The sequence below is a fragment of the Pinus tabuliformis genome, chromosome 1_1 (assembly GCF_031772625.1).
Source record: "Pinus tabuliformis cultivar Carrire ecotype Pingquan chromosome 1_1, CPIR1, whole genome shotgun sequence".
Classification (NCBI taxonomy): domain Eukaryota; kingdom Viridiplantae; phylum Streptophyta; class Pinopsida; order Pinales; family Pinaceae; genus Pinus; species Pinus tabuliformis.
The window spans coordinates 931102083-931116858 of record NC_142297.1 but is presented as its reverse complement, the minus strand read 5'-3'; the positions used below and the strand labels follow the sequence as shown (position 1 = coordinate 931116858).

Below are 14776 nucleotides of genomic sequence, written 5' to 3'. Positions count from 1 at the left end.
ACTCAGCTCTACATTCTCAGCCTAATTAGTATGAGAAACCATGGCCTTCAATAACGATAAGAACTCAACCACAATTATGGCAGAAATTTAGAATTTTGTATAACCACCCTCCAGGTTACTGCTGATTAAATTATGTGCTCAGGCACATGGTGCACACAAGTACTGTCTCCAGTGTGCAAGCAATGCCTTTGGCCAAATATATAACAATGTTGAAGCAACAACAAGACGATGAATATCAGAATCGCCTATCCATGAGATAGACATTTAAATTCAGATGGTAGCAAAATGAGAATACCACCTTCTAGTAAAATAAGCTGTTTCAAAGGAGTGCACAAAGGAGAGGAATTTTTACTTATATAATATGTTACACATCCAGCAAGACTGCCAGCCTCTAGAAGCAGCAGAAAATGTTACAGTTTAGGAAAACACCACTAATAGAGATTAACAAATAGTTGTACAGTAGTTTTCTCTTTCCCCGAGGTCAAATCCCACACCAGGGAATTATTGTATGCATACAAGAGGAGAATGGATGCACCATTGTGTATGGAGATAAGAAACATAAACCCCACCTTCCCCGGTGTATTTTACAGATGCAAAATTGATCAGCAATGCACTAATTTAGTGTCAAGACAAGAACGAAATGAAAAACAGGTCCCCTAGTCATGTTTTTGGTAACATAGATAGGAATCTAAGATAAAACCTACGACAAGGGGAATAGGCACACATAAAATCAAGTTGTGCATTTGAGTCTACGGTGTTATAGCCAATAAGAAATCATTATATAGATATTTTAAAAATATGGTCACTGGGAAAAAAAACTAACCTGTTACCCCTGATTTTGAACCAGGCCTCTGCACACTGCTTGTGAGCAACAGCCAGATCATCCTTGCAGGAACAACCCAACACAATAGATGCCCCTGCCTCTTGGTTGGTCTCCAAAGTAAGATGGCATATTCTACACTCCTCAGACCAACTCCCAATTTTGTCTAATTGCCTCCCTTGATCAGAAGGTGCATTCCCTTCTGGTGCCTTCACCTCGAGTCAAGGACCCTTCTCAAGATCTACATCGGAACTATCAGAAAGAGAACGCCTTGCGAGATCTGACATTCCTGCAATATTAGTATCGAAAGCATTAGAATAATCATATTCATCATCATAAGTTCCTCCATTTGAAGTATATTGCGAATGCCATGACTAATCTTCAACATCGGAATAATTTGGGTTGTCTGCACTGCCATCCACAGATGGTCTGCATGAGATGGGTTCCTCCTACTCCTCATATGCTGGAACATTTTTGGACTCATCTTTAACTGCAGAAGTTGAAGACCTCTCCATGCTAATGCAGAATGGGCTATAAACTTCAGCTTACTCATCAATATGACTGAAAAGCCCCCATATTTCCCCATTTCTCTTCAGAACTCTTTTTTCTCGCACTTACTATGTTTATGTGCTTAGGGACCACAACCAACAAACAATACCCCAACAGCAACAGCGCTCACGTATCATTTGTTATGCGTTGGGATGCACCCAATATTATCTAAGAAAATATCAAGTCCAAAATTGTAACTTTGAGAACTCTCCTTTGAGATGGCCTGTGAATACCAATGCTCTTTAACATCGGTGACGCCATGTAAGGGAGATGGCGGACAGCGCTCAGTGCAATTCAATGCTAGAGGTATGGCGGAGGGGGCTCGATTGACCAGCGTGACGAAGAACGGTACAGCATGCCAGAGAGTCAGGCGTGAAAGCAAAAAGTGGAACAGAGGGCACAGGTATGGCGAAGGGTAGAGAGCTACAAAAACAAGCAGGTAGCAAAAACCAATTTGGACAGCTCATAACATTCAAATGGTTGGAGGGACAAACATATGGCGCAATTTTATTGGTTAGAAGGGCGAAATCCAAGCTTTTCCATTTGTTGGGGTGAATAGTGTTTGCACACCCCAAGCCAGCAAAGAAAACACTTATCAACGTAATTACTTATCTTTGATTAACTTTCTTATATTTAGCTTTCTCTACTTTAACACAAGCACTAATCATAAATTTAGATTGCATTACATGCATATCTCATGCATGTCACGTGTAACTCATCTGCATGCATGCAACCCACTTGCACACTCCATATGTTGCATGCAATCAACATGCAAACTCTGCATCTTGCATGCAATCACATGCATGCCTTGCATGTCACATGCAAGGTCCTAAATAGGTAAAACAAGGTCCTAATTAAGACACAAGGCTAGAAGACCTTCTGCAACTACAAAATTCAATGGATCTCGCAGAGACTAATATTTTATCAGGGGTACAATGGTTATACCCATTGGGAAAGTTCTCAATGAACTACCAGGTAATGGAGATGGAAAATAGGGTCTCAAATGGCTAAAATGTAGTGTTGGGGGGTATGTCCAATGGCAGTCCTCAAATTGTATCATCTAAGAGAATGGGGAGGCTATATTCAGACATGAAGATATAGCTTACGCAATAAAATGTTTAATTACAAGTCAAAAGTCGTCAAATAGAAAACAATATCACGTAAATATTCAGTGATTTTTGAATAAGCATGACCAAGGGTTTGGAGGGATTCTCCAAGGAGACCTCCTAACAAGGGTTTTGAGCACACCATAGAGCTAGAGGAAGGGGCCAAACTAGTGATCACCACATCTTGCAAAGATTTGAAGAAATTCAAGGATGAGATAGAAAAGGCCATCATTCTTTCACCATGGGTTGTTCTTGTGGTACGACCATGGCCTAGTGTGTGGGATTATGTTTGTGTCAATGTTGATGAACTTGCTATTGAATAGCTTTTCGTAGTTGAATATTTGGAATTCGAGGAACACCTTATGAATGGAAATGTCAAGGATAACTATGTATTGGAGCCAGACCTTGAGCCTTTCAATGTATCCTTTCCTCACCAACACAAACATCTTCCATTGCTAGTGGAGTTCAATTTTTGAATCGACATTTGTCCTCAAGACTATTCCATGATAAAGATAGCATGCAGCCTTTGTTGGATTTCCTTCGAGTACACAACGATTGAGGCCAAAAGTTGATGATGAATGAGAGGATATAGAGTTTGCCTAAGCTACGCTCAACCTTGGTAAAGGTAGAGGAACATCTTAACAAGTTCCCCTTGAATACACCATATATGGAGTTTGCACACAAACTGCAAGAAACAAGTTTGGAAAAAAGATGAGGAGAAAATGTAGAACATATGTTGGGTATGACTTGTTTCCTCTTGGAGATTCTTTAAGCACCTAATCCATCAACTTTAGAAACGTTTCTAAGAAGAATTCATATGGTCTTTAATGTTTTGATTCTTTCACCTCATGGTTATTTTGGGCAAGCAAATGTTTTAGGTAGGCCAAATACAAGTGACAGGTTGTGCATATACTTGATCAAGATCGTGCCTTGGAAAAGGAAATGTCGCTGAGAATAAAACAACGGGGATTGGACATCACCCCTAATATTATTGTGGTAACTCGAATTGAAAGAATTAGAGGAACACAACATTCACGGATACTCCAAGCGCCATTCAAAACAAACAAAAGAGTTTTGTGCAACTGGGTTTCTCGATTTTATGTGTGGCCTTGATTAGAAAGATTTTCAGAGGATGTATCAAATGAAATCATTGTGAAGTTAAAAGGTCAAGTTGATCTGATTATTGGCAATTCCAGTGATGGAAATTTAGTCGCATCTTTGATTGCAAATAAACACAGAATCACTCAGTGCAACATAGCCCATGCTTTAGAGAAGACCAAATACCTAGATTCAACCTTATATTGGAAGAAATTTAAAGAAAAATACCATTTTTATTGTCAATTTACTACAAATAAAATTGCAATGAATTATGCAGATTTCATTATCACTAGCACATATCAAGAGATTGCAGGAAGCAAAGGTATTGTTGGACATTACAAAATCCACATTGCTTTCACCCTGCGTGGACTCTATAGTGTGGTTCATGGAATTGGTGTTTTTTATCACAAAGTCAACATTGTTTCTCCTCGGACGGATATGCAGATTTATTTCCCTTATACAAGAAAGTAGCATCACCTTATTACTTTACATGGTTCAATTACGAAACTCTTGTTCAATCCTAAACACACTATTGAACATATGTGTCTTGAATGACCATAAAAAAACCATTATCTTCTCCATGGCAAAACTCAACTGTGAAAAATATGGCAAGAATAGTTGAATGGTTTGCAAAGAACAAACACTTGAGGGAGTTGGTTAGCCTTGGTGTGGCTATTGGGATCTTACAACACCTTATTAGGTGGAAAAATTTGCCCGAAGAGAATGCCACATGGGAAAGAGAACATATCTTGCAGCACCTAAATCTGCAATTACTTGAGGACAAGCAATGTCATGAAGGGGGGACTGTAATGTCCTCCTCAAATTAATTACCCAAGGAAGGACAGGGTAGCCTATTTAACCTTGTAGGCTATAGTCATTTAAAAGGGGGACATTATTAATTAATGTTATTTAGGCAAGCATTAGATAAGAAAAACTAAATTAGTGCAGATGGAGTAAAACTTGCAAGTCACTTAAATTTGAATGTAGGAGGAAAAAACCCCAAAGAGAATCTATTGAAAGGAGGGAGGAGAGTCATTATGATCATCATGGATTGTTATTCTCTTTTGAATTTGGGTTGAAGCTCTTGGAGGGTTTTAAGATCCCTTTTTCTAATTGGTTTCGGTGGTTAAAGATTCCACCCTAGCCAATCTTTCTATCTTTCTGGTTACGAGACCAAATTATGATTAGAGGATCATCTCTCTGAGGCAAAGCAAAGGCTAGAATCTCAACTTACCGAGGCAACAAAGGCTTGACTAATCATTCTAAGGTAATGAATCATCCTCTGAGGCAAGCTAAGGGCTAGTAAAGTACTTTCTGAAGCAGCGATGTGTTGAGGGTTCTCAATTTGTGGCAATAAAGAACTAGGACTCAATTTCCTGAGGCAACGAGGGCTAGAGATTGCTTACTAACGCAGCGAAGAGCTTGTTGTACCTCTGAGATAGTAGTTGGTCAGGTTACCACTGCCAGAGCATCTAAAATAATTGTTTTGGGGGTTTTTAGTTTTAATTTTGGAAGACCAATGAAAGAAGGCAGATGTAGGATTGAAGTAATTAATCCTTTAGAATATATTAATTACTTCAGCAGAGGGCTGCTATAAGACTTTACACAGTGATATAGATCAAAATAGTGGTGAGTAGAAGACAACAAAAAATATGATTATCACAGTTTCCATACTGTAAAACAAAACAATCATAAGTTGGAAAACCTTCCGAACTACGTTCAAAAAAGTCTAGGCAGTATACTTAAGCTTACACAAGACGCTGATAATTTATGATTAGAGGGGATTTAGAAGCACAGACAATTGCATTTATCCATTCTATTAATAGATGATCAATTCAGGAGCTTATTGGAATCAATTGATACTCTAATTGTTCCTACATAGATATCTTTGCAAGTCATAAGCATATGAAGAAAACACATAATGATTGAAAACTGGAAAAACTTACAAGATAACACAAAACTATGTAAAAACCAGATTCAGAATCCTCTGTTTTGTATTAAGGCCCCAAAAACACTGAGTACAACAAGTATCTACAAAAGCTTCCTTCAAAGGTGACTTCCAGATTCAAAGTGGAACCAACAGTCACAAATTTACAGCAATGCTATGAATCTTGAACTTCGAACATATAACATCTCAAAAAAAGAGTTTTTTACACAATAATAAAACTAAGAAATATCCTAAAACAGAGTAAGATTTTTAGGAAACAAAAGATCTTTTTGGCAAGAAGATAGGGGCAGTGGTTTGAAGCTTCTTGTTGTCCCCTTTATTCAGGTTGTGCTGGCTTTCTGAAGGATATTTTCCCCTTTAGCTGGTGTGTCCTCTACGCTGGCAGATTTCTTCATTTAAATCCTTTTACTGATATTCTTTAACCTCTGTGAATTTGTTTTAACCCTGTTGAGTGTTTTTGACTGCGCATTTCAGGTTTTATTGTTGTTTTCAACAGTGAATCTTCATATTGTCTTCAAGCTGTTACGCAGGATTTTGTTTCTTTGTAAGCCCGAAATAGCAGTCTTCCCTGCAAAACACAGAACTTATTAAGAAAAATATGATAACAGAGGAGGTCATGATGGCTCTGCTGAGTTTTCAAAGGCTATCAGAGGAAATAATGATGGTTTAAATGGTTGCAAAGGCAAAGTGGAGGTTGCACTGTGTAAAATAGGCAGAACAGGGCAAAAATGGCTTTTTATGCATTTAATGGAGAAATAGTTAATTTTTTTAACTATCAGGCGAAAGAAACAGTGGTAGAGCGAAAAGGCAGCGCGGAGCTATTTTACAAAGAAATCCTTTGTAAAACTCAATAACACGGACTTGAAATTTAATGGAATCGAGTGGATAATGATATCGGGTCCGGTTGAATGTTGCATATCGGCTATCGCAATCCGAGTAGGCAGGGGTAGGTCTATTACAAAGGACCGCGATAAGGGCCGGACGCGACATAGCATTGAACTGTATTATATATGGGTCGGGTTTGTATCCCTATCGCAGTGGAGAATCGCAAGAGGCAGAGGTTTATTGCTTTAGCGGGACTGCAAAGGACGGGCAGACACGATATTACAATAGATTGTGATATATATATATATATGCATCAGGTCTGAGTTTCCCTACGTATATCGTAATTGGGGTTCGCACTGCGAGGGGTGCATTCATATGGAAGACTTGCGATGCGATTTTGTTTGAATACATAGTTTTATAATAAAACCATGGTATACGCATTGTTTTAAAAGCCTTGTGGTCCCGCCGATATGCGATGCGATATTTGTATATAATGCATAGTTTCTAACAAAACTTAAGGGCTTTGGGGTTATTTAATGAAGGAACTATATAATACAGGAAAGGGAAAATATTATGGATTTAAAACTATATGTTAATGTTAATGTGAAAAATATGAATGGAAAGGAAGAATGGGCTAAGCATAAGGGAATTATTTGCTTTTGACATATATTCGTCAATACTTAGGGAAAAGGTGTTTTTATGTAAAAAGGGGATTTTCATGTAAGTAAAAATGATTTTTACCATAGGAAAAGGGATTTTTAGTGAAAAATGAATGATTATGGATATATGAAAGGGAAATTAGTAAATATATGAATAAATAGAGATGAATGGGAAGTTAATTAATCGATCTGTAGACCTTCATTTGCCTTGTATAATTGCCTTATGAATTTTCATGTAAGTAAAAATGATTTTTACCATAGGAAAAGGGATTTTTAGTGAAAAATGAATGATCATGTATATATGAAGGGGAAATTAGTAAATATATGAATAAATAGAGATGAATGGGAAGTTAATTAATCGATCTGTAGACCTTCATTTGCCTTGTATAATTGCCTTATGAACATAGAAACATGATTAAATATTCTATTTAATCAGAACCAAAAAATGCTATAACATTGGCTCCATCTGAGCAATGCTTTCTCGTGTAGAATGAAGAAAACTAGTAGACTAGTTGTCTTTAGTATTGGGCATGGAGTCATACCATAAAACCACCAACCACTGGTTTGTCATCTTATGTAAAAATATAACCAATCCCCATGGATCAATGCTGTCATTTCAATACTCTGCTACTGCATACTGCAACCTACAACTGTAAAATGCAACCATATGCCTGCACTAATTCGGATACTCTTTCACACTGAAATCTGAAACTTGAAAACTGCTGAAGTGAAACAACTGACAATGTAAGCGGAAATAAGCACAAGAGTGCCTAATTCACGAGCTATGGAGTTAATCAGTTAATCCCTTGGAAGTCATTGCACTCAACCAAACCAAACTTGATACTGCAATCTTGAAGTATAACTGAAACAATTGTAGATCTACTGCACCCTGAAACTGAAAGTAGCTATTCACTCCCACACCTCTATCTAACTGAACTAAAAAACTTTACATTGTTAGGTGTAATATGTTTTCCAATGTAACCAAATGCAGAGTGGATTTATTGACAAACCAAGTTGCCAGCAGCTGAAAATTTGAAAAATATATGCAATATGAACATGAAATCCCATGGAAAACTCATACTCACAAGTGTACGTTAAAAGTTGCATCCTCTGTAGACATTTTGGATTTCTAACCATGGCTGAGAGGAAAAGACATATACTGCTAATTTCAAGTATCAATGAACCTTGCATAGTAGTAAAGGCAGCATGAAATTTCAAAACAAGAGTGGGAACGGTAATCCAGTGGAATCGCCATCCGACAAAGTGGAGTCGCTAGGTGAAAGTAATGCAACCAATACAAATGCCTATTCCTTGTTCACCAACAAGAAATAGATCTAAACTTTATCGTTCCCCAGAGAAAGATCTTTGTTACTTCGCTCCCCGGCAAGGGCACCATTCTAATGTTGTACCTCTGAGATAGTAGTTGGTCAAGCTACCAATGCCAAAGCATCTAAAATAATTGTTTTGGGGGTTTTTGGTTTTAATTTTGGAAGACCAATGAAAGAAGGCAGATGTAGGATTGAAGTAATTAATCCTTTGGGATATATTAATTACTTCAGCAGAGGGCTACTATAAGACTTTACACAGTGATATAGATCAAAATAGTGGTGAGTAGAAGACAGCAAAAAATATGATTATCACAGTTTCCATACTATAAAACAGAACAATCATAAGTTGGAAAACCTTCCGAACTACGTTCAAAAGATTCTAGGCAGTATACTTAAGCTTACACAAGATGTTGATGATTTATGATTAGAGGGGATTTAGAGGCACAAACAGTTGCATTAATCCATTCTATTAATAGATGATCAATTCAGAAGCTTATAGGAATCAATTGATACTCTAATTGTTTCTACCTAGATATCTCTGCAAGTCATAAGCATATGAAAAAAACACATAATGATTGAAAACTGGAAAAACTTACAAGATAACACAAAATTGTGTAAAACCAGATTCAAAATCCTCTGTTTTGTATTAAGGCCCCAAAAAGACTAAGTACAACAAGTATCTACAAAAGCTTTCTTCAAAGGTGACTTCCAGGTTCAAAGTGGAACCAACAGCCACAACTTTACAACAATGCTATGAATCTTGAACTCCGAACAACATCTCAAAAAGAGAGTTATTTACACAATAATAAAACTAAGAAATATTCTAAAACAGAGTAAGATTTTTAAGAAACGAAAGATCTTCATGGCAAGAAGATAGGGGCAGCTGTTTGAAGCTTCTTCTTGTCCCCTTTATTCAGGCTGTGCTGGCTTTCTGAAGGATATTTTCCCCTTTAGCTGGTGTGTCCTCTACGCTTGCAGATTTCTTCGTTTAAATCCTTTTATTGATATTCTTTAACCTCTGTGAATTTGTTTTAACCCTACTGAGTGATTTTGACTGCGCATTTCAGGTTTCACTGTTGTTTTCAACAATAAATCTTCATATTGTCTTCAAACTGTTACGCGGGCTTTTGTTTATTTGTAAGCCCGAAATAGCAGTCTTCCCTGCAAAACACAGAACTTATTAAGAAAAATATGATAACAGAGGAGGTCGTGATGGCTCTGCTGAGTTTTCAAAGACTATCAGAGGAAATAATGATGGTTTAAATGGTTGCAAAGGCAAAGTGGAGGTTGCATTGTGTAAAACAGGCGAAACAAGGCAAAAATGGCTTTTTATGTGTTTAATGGAGAAATAGTTAATTTTTTTAACTATCGGGGAAAAAAAACAGTGGTAGAGCAAAAAGGCAGCACGGAGCTATTTTACAAAGAAATCCTTTGTAAAACTCAATAAGGCAGACTTGAAATTTAATGGAATCGAGTGGATAATGATATCGGGTCCGGTTGAATGTCGCATATCGGTTATCGCAATCCGAGTAGGCAGGGGTAGGTCTATTACAAAGGACCGCGATATGGGCCGGACACGACATAGCATTGAACTGTATTATATATGGGTCGGGTTCGTATCCCTATCACAGTCGAGAATCGCAAGAGGCAGAGGTTTATCGCTTTAGCGGGACTGCAAAGGAGGGGCAAACATGATATTACAATAGATTGTGATATATATATGCATCGGGTCTGAGTTTCCCTTCATATATCGCAATCGGGGTTCACACTGCGGGGGGTGCATTCATATGGAAGACTTGCGATGCGATTTTGTTTGAATACATGGTTTTATAATAAAACCATGGTATATGCATTGTTTTAAAAGGCCTATGGTCCCGCCGATATGTGATACGATATTTGTATATAATGCATAGTTTCTAACGAAACCTAAAGGTTTTTGGGTTATTTAATAAAGGAACTATATAATACGGGAAAAAGAAAATAGTATGAATTTAATACTATATGTTAATGTTAATGTGAAAAATATGAATGGAAAGGAAGAATGGGCTAAGCATAATGGAATTATTTGCTTTTGACATATATTCGTCAATACTTAGGGAAAAGGTGTTTTTATGTTAAAAGGGAATTTTCATCGTGTTTTTATTTTTCCTAAGTAAAAATGATTTTTACCATAGAAAAAGGGATTTTTAGTGAAAATGGATGATTATGGATATATGAAGGGGAAACTAGTAAATATATGAATAAATGGAGATGAATGGGAAGTTAATTAATCGATGTGTAGACCTTCATTTGTCGTGTATAATTGCCTTATGAGCATAGAAACATGATCAAATATTCTATTCAATCATAACCAAAAAATGCTACAACAGAGCTAAAGGTTCACTTCATGTGGCAACGAAGGGATAGGACCCATTACTTCGATGCATATAGGGCTTGCTAGAGACTGCTTTTATGAGGTAGCGAGGAGTTGAAGATTACCTGTTTGAAGTAGAAACCTAAATTTCTGAGGCATTGAAGGTAGCGACCTATTTCCTGAGGCAGCAAGGTGTTGAAGAGCAGCAAACTACGCTGGCTAAGGCAACGTAGCACTAAATCTACCTGGCAAAGGCAACGAAAAGCTGATATATCTCTCTTGTGGCAATGGAAGTTTGAGGGCTAACGTCCTAAGGTAGATGAGGATTAAGAGACTATTTTCTAAGGCTATGAGTGACCAAAAGTGCCATGTTCGAGAGGACGCGAGGTTTGATTAGTGTGACGGCCACTTGGTGGACACGGAGTTTAAGCTTGTTGAGTCACCAAGACATGCAGCACAAGCAAGGTTCATCACAATGGTGAAACCAACTTGCAACTAGTTACTTCTGGACTACACCTACAACCAATATACTTCTAATATGTGTGAGAATTACTTAGTTTGCATAATTAACTTTTATTTATCAACACAAGCATATTGTCAGACTTCATTATGTGTGGATTAACAAAGCCAACATAAACAATGAACAATGTGAGATAATAGTGTACAACTTAAGAAGAGAAATGAACAAACCGCCTTTGCATTATTATATCAAAAAGCTCTAAATACTAAGGTTGGGTTGAACCCCAGATTGGTTCCTGGCTACAAAACGATAAAACAATACACTTTAATAAAACAAGTTGCAGCCCTTCGGCCTTGCAGCTATACTTTGCAGACATATAACCGAAACCACAACACTTCGTAAGCTTGCCTGACTTCCTTCTTCGCAGCCCACTTAAGAGTGAGCTCATCCCATGGGCTTGACTTCCCCTTCAGCCTCAATTTTCTTTTATTTATGCAGTGGTGAGGTTGCTTTCCTAACTCAACGTCCCCCTTCTATATATACAAACCATCCTCCAACGAAATGGTGAACTCTTCATTTGGGCGTTTGAGCCAACCCATCCTTCTTGAGCCAACCATAACTGGTACCCCAAATTTAACGTCACATCTTTCATCACATTCTTCGGTTACGTGCCTTTTGTTGAGCGTTCATTGTCTCAATTGGGCACACCTCATCTCGATTGGGCATGCAACATCGCCATTGCAACTCATGTACATTCCCCTTCATTTCTTCACTAGCTCCTCTCACCAATGCGCTCGGGCGTTGAATTCAGATGTCGGCTCGTGTGGTATTGGGTGCGCTCGAGGTGACTCGAGAGCTTGACATCCTCCCCCACCTGGAGTCAACAATTGGTGCCTAGCGACTACTTCCTTGAACTGCTCGATCTCCCTCACCCATCTCCATAGTGATTCTTTTGCTTCCCATCTGCCTTCCTTTGGTGCATCCTTCCAACGGAGGAAGTACTCTCTCTTCAGGTTGCTCCTGACTCTGGTAGGTATTTTGTCAACAATCTTCTCAAAAACCATATCCAATCAACCCATAATTAAGGCTAGTCCACGCGATGGTGTTGCTCCTCTCAAGATCACCCATGTCTAACCCACACTTCTCCAAATAACTTATGTGAAATACATGATGTTTGGCATACATGTGGCAAAGCAGCTCAAGCTAATAAGCAACTTCCCCAACCCTCTTCTCCACCCGATACAAACCCTCAAACTTCCTATTCAAAGACTTCAACATCCCCTTTGGTGGCGGAAACTTCTCCTTCATCATCTTCCAACAATGAGTTGATACCCTCGATCTAACCATATGTTTGCAGATGGAAACTCAAACTAAGTAGCAACTTCGTCCCAACGTACTTGAACAATGTGGTCCAAAACTTCTCAGTGAACCTCATATCTCTTTTGACATAATAATCAACAGCAATCCCCAATACTTCGCAACATTCCTTATGAAAAGCTCGGTTGTCTTCTCTGCCCCACGAGGTATCTTCGTCAATGTGAAAACAACATACTCGAAAGAACGATCAATAACGACCATAATCCCATTATACCCCTACACCTACAATAATTGTATGATGAAGTCCATCGAGACACTTGTCCATGGCCTCTCTAGAATCGGTAAAGGTTGCAACAAACCTCCCCGTTGTTTGGTATTTGATTTCTGTAACTGACAAATGATGTCGGTAAAGGTTGCAACAAACCTCCCCATTGTTTGGTGTTTGATTTGTGTAACTGACAAATGATGCAAGTTTGAACATACTCCACATCTTCTCTCATACGTTCCCAGAAGTAGCCTCTCTCAAGTAATACCAAAGTCTAACATTGCCCTAGGTGGCCAACCCCTGGAGAATCGTGACACTCATGCTTCCTAAGTCCTCACAACCAAGGAACATAGAGATGGTCACCATAAACAAGAGTCCATCTCACACGAAAAACTTCCTTGACTTTCCTTCCTTTCCATGCTTCATAATGCTCTCCACCAAAGTATCGATCTCTAACCCTGCATGAATTCAACTTTGCAACACCTCATTCGTCTGAATCTAACTCTCTTGTGGTATAGCACAATGCTCTTCTTCCCCAATTACAATCAATTGTGCCTTCCTACTAAGGGCATCTGCGACGGTACTTATGTTGCATGGCCTATACTCAATCGTCGTGTCAAACTCCACCAAGAAACCCTACCAACAAGCTTGCTTCATCGATAGTCTAGTCTAAGATACGAAGTAACTCACTACAAAGTTGTTTGTTTTGACGATAAATGGTTTCCCAATCAAGTAATGCCTCCATACCTAAAGACAATGGATGATTGCAGTCATCTTTTCATGAACCATGTACCTTTGTTCCTTGTCCTACAACTTCCTACTTTCATAAGCTCCCTGACTTCCATCCTACATGAGAACACCCCCAATCGTAAAAACTGAGGCATATGTGTGCACTTCAAACGGTTTCTCAAACTTAGGTAGCTTTAATATCGATGCGGTGACCATCCTATGCTTCAATTCTTCAAACACTTCACAACACTTGTCTGTCCATTTCCACAGCTTGTCTTTCTTCAACAAATCTATTAGTGGTGCAACAACCTTGGAATAGCCCTCTAGAAACCTTCGCTAGTAGTTCACCATTCCTAGGAAGACCCTTACTTCATGTAGATTCTTAAGTTCCTTCAGTCTTTCGTAGCCCAGACCTTCTATGGGTCTATTCGAATACATCCTTAGCCAATCCAATGTCTAAAAAATGGTCTCTTAGATTGAATAAACATGCACTTCAACTTCTTTAAGTACAACTAATTCTTCCTCAATGCCTCAAATACTAGCGCTAAGTGCCTCTTATGCTCCTCCATGTTGTTACTGTACACCACTATATCATTCAGTTATACCACCACAAACGAATCCAAGTATGGACGCAATACATCATTCATCAACGTGCAAAACACATTAGGAGCATTACACAACCCGAATGGCATGACCAAGAACTCATAACTTCCATATCTCATCACCATCATTGTCTTTGTCTTGTCACCCTCTGCAATCCACACCTGATAATACCCATGTCTCAAATCAAGCTTCCAAACACTTTGTCCTTCACCAACTTGTCGAAGCAATCCACTGCAAGTGGAAGTGGATATTTTTTCTTAATATTTTATTTGTTCAAAGCTCTAAAGTCACGACACATATGTAACTCATTTGTGTCCTCCTTCTAAAAGTGAATGTTGTATAAAGCCTACTTCAACCAACTCCTTCAGTGGGTGCTTCAATTCCTCCAACTCTGATCTGGACAATCTGTAAAGAACTTGTGCTTACGCTTGCTTCCCCGACTCCAACTCAATATGGTGGTCAATTGTGTGCTTAAGTGGGAGTACTCTTGGCAACTCATCTAACATTATATTTGTATATTTCTCCTAAACAGTAGAAATAGTGGTCGAAACAAACTTCCCCGTCCCATCATCTTCTCTAATCTCCAGATGACAACCATATACGCTTCAACATCCAACCTCAGAGTTGTCTTCTTCATACTCAGCAGTGACACTAGCCTCACCCTTGCCTCCTTCCTCATTAGATGGGTAGGCAAAATTCCACACTCGCACATCTTC

General features: G+C 38.5%; 1 pseudogene; it reads right to left on the bottom strand.

Moving 5' to 3' along the window:
* Nucleotides 1-235: 235 nt before the first annotated feature.
* Nucleotides 236-1335, bottom strand: LOC149217490 (uncharacterized; annotated as a pseudogene).
* Between the last annotated feature and the right edge of the window lie 13441 nt (nt 1336-14776).